The sequence below is a fragment of the Pezoporus wallicus genome, unplaced genomic scaffold (assembly GCF_028554395.1).
Source record: "Pezoporus wallicus isolate ANWC-B61680 ecotype Strahan unplaced genomic scaffold, APGP_CSIRO_Pwel_v1 contig_8717, whole genome shotgun sequence".
NCBI lineage: Eukaryota > Metazoa > Chordata > Aves > Psittaciformes > Psittacidae > Pezoporus > Pezoporus wallicus.
Window position 1 is genome coordinate 223,865 of NW_026640825.1, and position 9,039 is coordinate 232,903.

Genomic DNA, 9,039 nt, shown 5'->3' on the forward strand with positions numbered 1-9,039 from the left:
AAACCCTTTTTTCCTATAGGAACAGGTTGCAAACACAATGGATTTTCCTATTTCTCTGCAGACCCAGCAGTTCAGTGGCTCCAGCAAACCTCAGGTCAAATCCTATCAGGACACAACTGAACCCTTTTTGTCCCATCCTTCCTTCAAGAAGGAAGCCAGAACCACCCCTTGAACAGTGGAAAAGCAGAAGGCAATGAGATGTGTTACAATCTGCTATTCCTATTGACGTCTGTTTTCCCAATGCAATGAAGGATGTATTTCTCTTGCTGCATGGCTGGTTCCATCTACAGGGAATCGACATGTTACCGTACACAGACACTTCGCTCACCTTGTCTGTCAATGGAGTAGTGACTAATGGTCTCCAGCTTTGGGTTGCTGAGCCTGGACAGGGCCTTGCTTGTCAGACAAGTGCTCCATCCTTCCATAAGCTTGGCATTCGGAGCAGGAACCAGCAATTTACTGACTCATTTGAGGGATTCCATGCAGAGTTAAATCCTGGTCCCCATCTGCCTGCTCCCATCGTCCCCAGCCTCACCCAGTGCATGGAGCGGACAAGCAGCACACGGGGGGTTGAGGATCCCATAGTTTCCAAATGAAGCAATGCCAGAGTGCGGTGGGAAACAGCTCCCAGCCCTTTAAAACTCTCTTATTTCCTGGCAGCCACCAGAGGGGAGGGAGAAGGGGAAAGGCTTGGCTCCAAACCCAGATGCCTAGAAACCGAAACGCTCCCGTACTCCAGCTCTCTGCTATCCCTAAAACATGCAACAGCCTGCCAGGTTATTACACCTGATACCGAGCTCAGCCTGGGAGATGCCCATTGGGATTCTGGTCAATACAGGAGGTGTCGTCGTCGCTCTTGGCAAAGCCAAAGGGGTCGAACACCCCCGAACTGCCCCACATTTGCTTCTGTTCCCCAAAAGCTTAGAGCAGAAAACCTGGCCCGAGGATAAGGCTGCCCCAGAGCCCCCTGTCCAGGGCCAGCAAAAAGGGATTTGAACGAGCCTGCCTGAGCACGATCCCAAACCTTTCCCAAGGGAAAGGACTCGGACACACATTGCGTGCTCAGGTCATGGAGCATCGTAGCTCATCTTTGTCAGGGGAAGGGACGGGAAAACCATTCCAGAATCTCCCCTCCAGTCCTATTCCAGCTGTGGAAGCGAATCCTAAAGGGATTCCCTGCAGGCTCTGAGCAGTGCTCCAGGAGACAGCAGCACAGCGAGCACCGGCACCCAGGGCCCACCTCTCCTCCAGGTCCCGTCTCCATCCGCTTCAAACAGCCACGCATTCACACAGCGGGACACAAAGCTTCCCCAGTGCTCGCATCGCCCCCGAAACAGAACCCCCCGGACCCGGAGGTGTTCAAGGGAAACTGCTCAGACTCAGTCACGAGGTCAGGAAAAGCAGAATCCAGGGGAATAAAGGGCACGGGGATGTTATTGGCACAAGAAAGAGCAGCCCAGGTATAGCGGGGAAGCCTCAGGAGCCCAGCGTGATCAGAGGAGCCACCTAACACCGTGGCACTGAGAAGGGCTCTTGGCTTTCTGCCTCTGTTCAAGGCTGGTCAGGAGGGACCAGGGAGATGCGACACTGGAGAGGCAGTGGCATCCATCCATCTCTCCGTCCATCCATCCATCCCTCTTGTCCATCCATCCATAAATCCATCCCTCCGTCCACTTCCCACTGAGGCAAGCCAAACGGCAGCAGAATCATGTCAGAACAACAAGCCCCAAAGAACAACAGGGAAAACACTGGAAAGTCTCAACAGAGCAGACTCCCCACTAGTCCCTGGGATGAGATATATGGGCTATGAAACACCTTCTTCCACCTCTGGCTCTTGGGAGCCATTACAACAGCATCCAGCACACAAGAGCTGGTCTAGAGGGTTGATAAAGCAGCACAGGACGTTGGGTTTGGGCTGACTATTCCCTTTATTGCAGGGCTCATTCCTCCCCTCACTCCCTTTCCTTAACGGCCTCCAGATTTAATAGTGATGTCATCCTAAAAGTATATATTTTGGTCTCCCCATTCAAAAGCCTCCAAGAGAGAACATGAAAAATCCCATTGAATAAAGTCAGTGGAAAAAACAGGAAAATGCTCCAGGTCTCCTGGCTCCCCATCCTCTGCTTGAGGCCATAGGGTGATTCTCCATCACTGCACTACTGTGTAATTGAAGGCTTTAAGGCACGCTCCTGCTGGCTGCTGAGTCAGCCCTTTTCAGGCTCAGTCTGGAAGGGAACAGATGCAGGCTTATAAGGAAACAACAGTTTCATTGCAAGATAATATTGATCTTCTTCAGAGGCTTCCCTGGTGCAGCCAATGGAATTCTGATCTCCCCAAAGCCAAACCTGTTCCTACCAACAGGAATTCCTTTCTGAAGGCCACCCAATGATCCAAACAAGAGATGAGCTCACATCAACCCAGGAACCGGCTTTCCTGCTTCCATCCTTATCCAGACAACCAAGGGAAGACTGGAGGGGTTGATTTGAGTCCTTTGTGCCTGGAGAGCCAGCAGTGCTCCGTGTGGCTTGGCATCCATTGGGAGGAAGAGGCAACTGGCACTCGGACCTTGCTGCATGCCTGCCTCTCAGCCGGGAGCACCAAGCAGGAATCCTCCCGCTGCATTTCCAGCTCCAAGCCCCATTGCCCAAAGAGCATTCCTCGGGCACAGCCGTGGGACAGGAGCGGGATTCCCACTGCTGTAGGAGCATTCTCCAGGCAAATCAATGGCAATCACATGGGCCCCTCTCCAGAGCTATTACAGTGAACAGAGATGCTACCACTCACTTGGGTACATTCCCCACTGTCCCAAGAGGCTCAGCTCCCCTGCACAGGCACTAGAGGTGATGCTGTCGTAGGTTAAAACCCCACTGATGACAACCCTGGTGTAAGAGCCCTCTTGTTCAGATCCTCCTCTTAAAACATGAAGCCATACATGTCACTGGCAGGCCCAGATACACCAAGCAATGGCAATAACCCCAAATCTACAGCAGAGACCTATGAGGTAGAGGAACAGGGTTTACCTCAGTGGATAAGGAGCTCAGGAGAGAACCATGTGCCCCATCAAAGCCCAAGCCCCACAGTCGCTTAGGGAGCTGCCATTGCTCAGGAAGCAAAACCTGCTACCTGAGAGCTACCTTAAGGAAGGTATTCCACATCACTGCAGGCTGACCAAGGGCAACCAGTACCAAATTCAACTGGTGGGAAGCATCAGGGGGGCTTCCAAATGCAATTTGCTGCTTCTGGTCTGCGGGGATGCTGCAGGGAAAGAGAGCCAAGTCCCACTGTGCCGTCCCACAGAAGGAAAGCTCACACAAGGCAAAGCTAGAGCCCTGCCATGGCTTTACCAGCCACAAGATCTCACTCGAGAGAGAAACATCACTTGATAACTAAAGAACTTTCTGGCCTCTATTTCACACTAAAACGTACCTACATAGCCACCCGGTTCTTTTATTTCCTCCCAAAACTCAATGAACTATGTGCTGTCTGGAAGAGAAAACAGTCTGCAGTGCTTGCCAAGTGGTAAGGATGAAGTACAACAGAGCACTTTGACCAGGCAGCAAGCACACACCTATAGCCCAGGGATGGATGCTGCTTGCCATCACTCGCTGCTGAAGCTAGAGGAGCCCTGTTGGACAAACACATCAGTTAGGAAGGAAAAGGCTCCTGGTTTGTGTTTTCTTTCAAAGACAGCTACAGGTCTAACAACAAAGAGCCAGTGTTTGTGGCAATTGCCCAACCAAAGCCCTTTACACCACTGATAACACCTATGAGATCCGTGTTTAGCAGTGTGCTGCTCTCCAAAGGATGCAGTGATTTCTGCAGGCCAAAACAGCCTGGTCCATGGCCAGCACGTTTCATGCAAGGGCTCAGCTGAATGCTTCCTACGGCTTCCAAATCCAGGCCTCTTCCCAGATCTATTTCTTCAAGTGAAGCAATGCACATTTGCTTTCAGATTTAGCCCCTGGACGCGTTCATTGCTCATAAAAGGCAATAAAAGCAGCCTGGGGAAGGGTCAGCGCAGAGAGAAACCTCCCCCGGTTCTGAGTATCCTGGAGCCATCCTGAGCACCCCTGTGATGAACCAGCCCTAAGGAACGGTGCTGACAGGATGAGGGCTGCAAATCCCAAGCAATTGAGAGCAGGAAAGTTCCTTAACCAGGGACAAAACTGCTTTGCCAATGGGAAACATCTGCTGCCCTGGAGCCTTTCCCCTGAAAGAGCAGCTCTGCAGAGAGGAGAGCTTCGGCTGCTCCTGAAGCGTACCTGGTATCGTGTACCCGGCATCGTGTACCCAGGGCTGCAGCTTTCTGCTCCGAATCAAGCCGATTTTAGCAGTATCACAGCACATGCACTGCCTGGGCTTGCTTGCAGCACATCTCGAGAGCAAAGCGGGGGGAAGACCTTTACCTGGCTCACAACACCTTTGCCATCAGCACTGAGCATCTGGGCTGTCCCGCCTCTGCCAAAGCAAGTCTTGGGGGCCAGGACTGGAAGGAGCAGCCCTGTCCCATCCGAACATCCCACTTCAGAACCAACCGACCGGAGGGAAGGGAAACAGCTCCGAGAGAGAAGGGAAGCAGCGAGCTCCAACTCCCAGCCCCCGGAGCAAGAGAGGGGCAGAAACGCTCCAAGCACTCATCACCCCCTTCACCTCCAGCGCCGCAGCTCCGGCTTGCCGTTACCTTGGCGTTAGTGCTGGGCTGCGCCGGGGGTGAGCGATGCCCGGTCCTGCCGCATGGAGCTCTTCCTGCCGGGCCGAGCCGAGCGGTGCCCGCGGCGCTGGGAGCCTCCCGCAGCCGGAGCGATGTGGTGCGGGAAGCGGCTGCTTCCTGGCCAATTTCACTGGAGCCAGGGAAGCAAACCCCTCCCAAGAGCCGGCCCCTCCAGCCTCAGTGAGCGGTGATATCATGGGCTTGCCTTGTAACCCGAGCAGAAGGGCTGCAGGCAGGGCAGAAATGGGGGGGGGACCGGGGCAGGGAAGGAGCGGGAATGTTTCCTCGGGACAAACGCGTCCATGCAGGGCTCAATCACAGCGAGCACAGACCCGGAGCACCCCAATCCAGGTCAGAGCCTCCCAGAGCTCTCTACAAAGACACAGGAGCGCGGGGTCCTAGGGCAGAGCATCCTCACACCCGCACCCCTTCCCGCAGCGCCCAGTCTGCAGCTTCCATCTCCCCTTGAATACCTCGAATTCTTCGATACTCCATTGAAGCTATTGCCCACCTTAACCCTTCAGCAGCCAGAAAGGGCTTTTAGAGCTCTTCAAACAGCCTTAAGCTCAAACCAAGCCATGTAGACCTGCAGCAAGTTACTCCATGCTCTTCCATGTCCCAAAGACGAAGCAGATAGAGAAAACTGCTCTTCATGTAAGAGCTCAAACAGCCTGAGCTCTGCTTTGTCGGAAGGTTCAGAGCATCTGTGGTGTGAGCAGGGACCGAGAAACACCGCTCGGAGCTGGTTCAAACAGTTCTGCTATCAACAAGCAGCAGCTAAATCAACTGTATGCAATTCAGACACAACTTCTGCAACCTTTTAAAGGCACAAACCCCCTTTGGTTGAAAACTGGCCTCTTCACTGGGTTTTAGTGTGTCACAGCAGCTGTCCCTTCTGTACCCATGCAAATAACAAGAGCACAGTGGCTTTCCGGCCTCTATTACACAGGAATCACCTTGGAATTGGGTTTTCTGGCCCGGTTGTGGACAGCACTGAAGCATCAGCATGCCCCAAGGAATGGAAACGGATTTTCTCACTGGCTTTGGGTAGCAAAATCTATGTTCAGTCAGCAGAGAGTCAAGAGGTGCAGGAAACACAGCAGGGATTCCCAAAGGCCAGCTTTCAAAGGAATAGCCCATTAATCTCAGTATATGCATATTTGTAAAGGACTTCCCAGCAAGCCCTTCCCTAGCACGAGCTTAGACCTGCCTGATTCCACATCGAGCCTCCAATCAGTTCTATTCATCACCTGGAAAAGCTCAAGTGCTTCACCCACATCCCTGCCTCCACTCCCAGTCCTACAATGACAAACCCTGCTCGGACACGGCCGGCCCCAGGCTTTTCAGCACTTCCCAAGCACTATTCCCCCACCAAGCGATGTCTGCTTCCTGTCCAGAGCACGGCTCCGTTTCCTCAACCCCAGCCACAGGAAAAGCAGCAATCCCAGCTGCCCTGGCACTGCTGTGCGGAGCTTCCCCGCTCTCCGATGCCACCTCTTACTGGAAAGGGATATTGCGTGCAATGGAGCTGGGCATCAGCAGGAAAGGAAGCCGCAACCAGAAGGGAGCCAGGCAGGAGGTAACACAGCTCGGGATAACTTGAGGTCAGAGCCCTTTGCTGAATGGTACCAGAGAAGATGGGAAGGTGCCCAGCAAAGTGTCTTGCTCTCTGCTTCAGGTGCCACATGGAATGCTCTAGTCCAGAACTGACAGCTCAGCACAGGAACGGCCTCGTTACTCACTGACATCGCAGGCTTCCGAGATACCCACCAAGAGTGGCCTTTACCAGCTCACAAGATGGGCTGAGTGATGGCAACCACATTCCCAGTGCTGGCAAAGCCTCCCGCAGAGCATCCCCAGCATCAACTGTGCTGTTAAAGGAGAAGAAACACACCAGAAAGCAGTGAACCACCACACACGGCACCATGGCTCCCGGCAGAGCCCTGTGGGGAGGCTCAAGCCTGGCTGGACCGGTCAGTGCTGGGGGCATGAGGGATGAAACGTGTCCCAGCAGCAGCTCCACAGAGCAGAGCTCTTTGGGACTGGCAGGAAGCTGGAAGCAGCTTGGCCAGAGGAAGGAATGTGTGAGCGTCTGCCGAGCAGGGCATGGAGCAACATGACAGCCTGCCCCAGGAATGTCTGCCGAGTGCCCGGGTCGGGTAAGGATACAGCAGCAAATGCCATGAGGGCTTCCAGCTGATGGAGGAGCTCGCTGGTTGCATAAAGTGCGACATCCAGCAGGAATCCAGCAAAGCTTCCCAAGGTAATCCAGGGAATCTGCTGCCCCCTTCATACTGCAGCTGGGTAAAACCAGAGGCGGAGCACCCAGCAAAAAAAGAACAGGAAAACCTCTCAAAAGCGTGGAATCCACAGCAAAAAGTGCTCCAAGTGGATGGGCATCATCTGATCATGCAAACAGGCAACCGGCCATCCCATCCCAGCACCTCCCAACCTCTTCAGCTGCGCCCTCACTGCTCTTTGGGCTCCCATTCCCTGCATGCAGTGGCTCCAGACTGAACTGATAGCGATGTGCAAGTCCCAGCTCTGGCTGGATCTACCCCTTGGCCGTGCCAAGTCACCATTTCAGGCCCACCGCCCTTGCCTGCATGCTCTCTGCACCAGCCTGAAGGCCACACCTTGCCCCATGGACAAGTCAAGGCTGGTTTGGCCCAAGGAGCCGCAGTCATGGTCCGTGCTCCCGAAGATTAGGTACGCGCTATTAGGTGCTGTAATCTCTGCTCTCCAATCCTCCGCTCCTTTGCAAGGGGAAGGCTCATTGCCTCCCCAAACGGGGCTTTTCACACCCTAGACTCTCTGGAGCCACAGGGCAACTTGGCCTTGCCCATTCAGAGAGCAGACACACTCAGCTCCGTGCCGAGATGGGCTTGGTGATAATAAAGACCTGAAGGACCAGAGCTCGCTGCGGGGCGTTACCGACACGTGGCAGCTCTGACACCAACGTGGAAGTGAAGAGCTGGAGCCCTGCTTTGAGCTCCCACCAGCAGCTCTGGGGCAGGGCCATGCTTCCCTCAAGACATTAAACCAATGGAGAGGTTTAATCCCACTGGAATTTCCATGACCAGGAGTTTGGAGCTGCCCATCCCCTGCTGGTTGGTAGCTACAAGCTGCTGTTAAAAGGACTGTAAAGGGGTGTTGGTTCTATTCAGGGAGGGCTTCATGCACAACACAGCTCATGTGCAGCCAGGAAAGCTGGAAAAAGGAGGCTCATTTTGCATAAGAAATAACCTCGGTCCTTTGAGCTCTCCCCTTCTCTTCATGTGCTCCAGTCCAAGGCTCAATGCAATGCACACAACGACCACCTCAGGCTCACTTCCCATCAGCAGCTTCGTTCTCCATGCTCCGCAGCCCCCACAATGAGCCCACCAAGGCACAGCTCTACAAAAGCATCCCAAGCTCTCTGCTGGAGTCCAGGCTCCCACCAAAGAGCCCATGCAAACACATCAACCTCATGGGGCATCTGGGATAGGCCCTGTTCAGTTTGATGCAGCGCATCCTCAACGCCCATTGACTACAGCAGCCTCTGAAGGCCCATGCACCACAACGGGTGCAAACCTGGAGCCCTGAGGAACAGATCCGTGCCTATGGGATGACGTCTCCTTGTCCACGAGAGCAGCTGCTCCTTCTCAGCGCCGGCAGCCTGGACACGGAGCAGCACATTCCCAAGGACAGCGCATTCATCTTCCTTGGGTTTCTCTCTTTAACCTTTCACACAAGGGGTGAGGAGAGGCCGGTTTGCACTGAGATTTCCCAACTGGAATGCAAGTTTCCGGTCTTCCTCAGCCAAGGAAGACCCGAGCACAGGGCCCTTTGCAAGCACTTGTCATTCCCTATCTGTGAAGGCAGTGACTGGGATCCAAGCACACATCCAAGGAGCCAGCTGTTGAAAGGCAGCTTCCCCCCAGCAGTGCCTTGACACAATGCAGGCGGCAGCGTCCAAGCAGCGCACACCAGCATCCTTCCCACGCATTCCGGTCCCGACACGTTCCCGCTCAGCCATCCAGGACACTCGGATAAAAGGGCATGAGGAAAGTTTTGCCCCTAAAAAGCGTGAAAAGAAGGAGAATTCCAGCAAGGAAAAGCGTTTGAGAAATGCAGCTTCTCCAACTGGGAAAGCAGCGAGAGCACATCCCACACGTGCAGGGAGAGCTGCCTTGTGTCGTCTTATCCCAAGCGACAGCAGAGGGCCTGGAGGCTTACCATCCCCTCCCACTAGATGGCAAGAGTCCCCCTCCGAACAGCAGGGCCTCTGCAAGCGCAGCTTTTGCGTGCAGGGGTCAAGAGCTGGAGAAGGGAATTCCGGCCCCAAA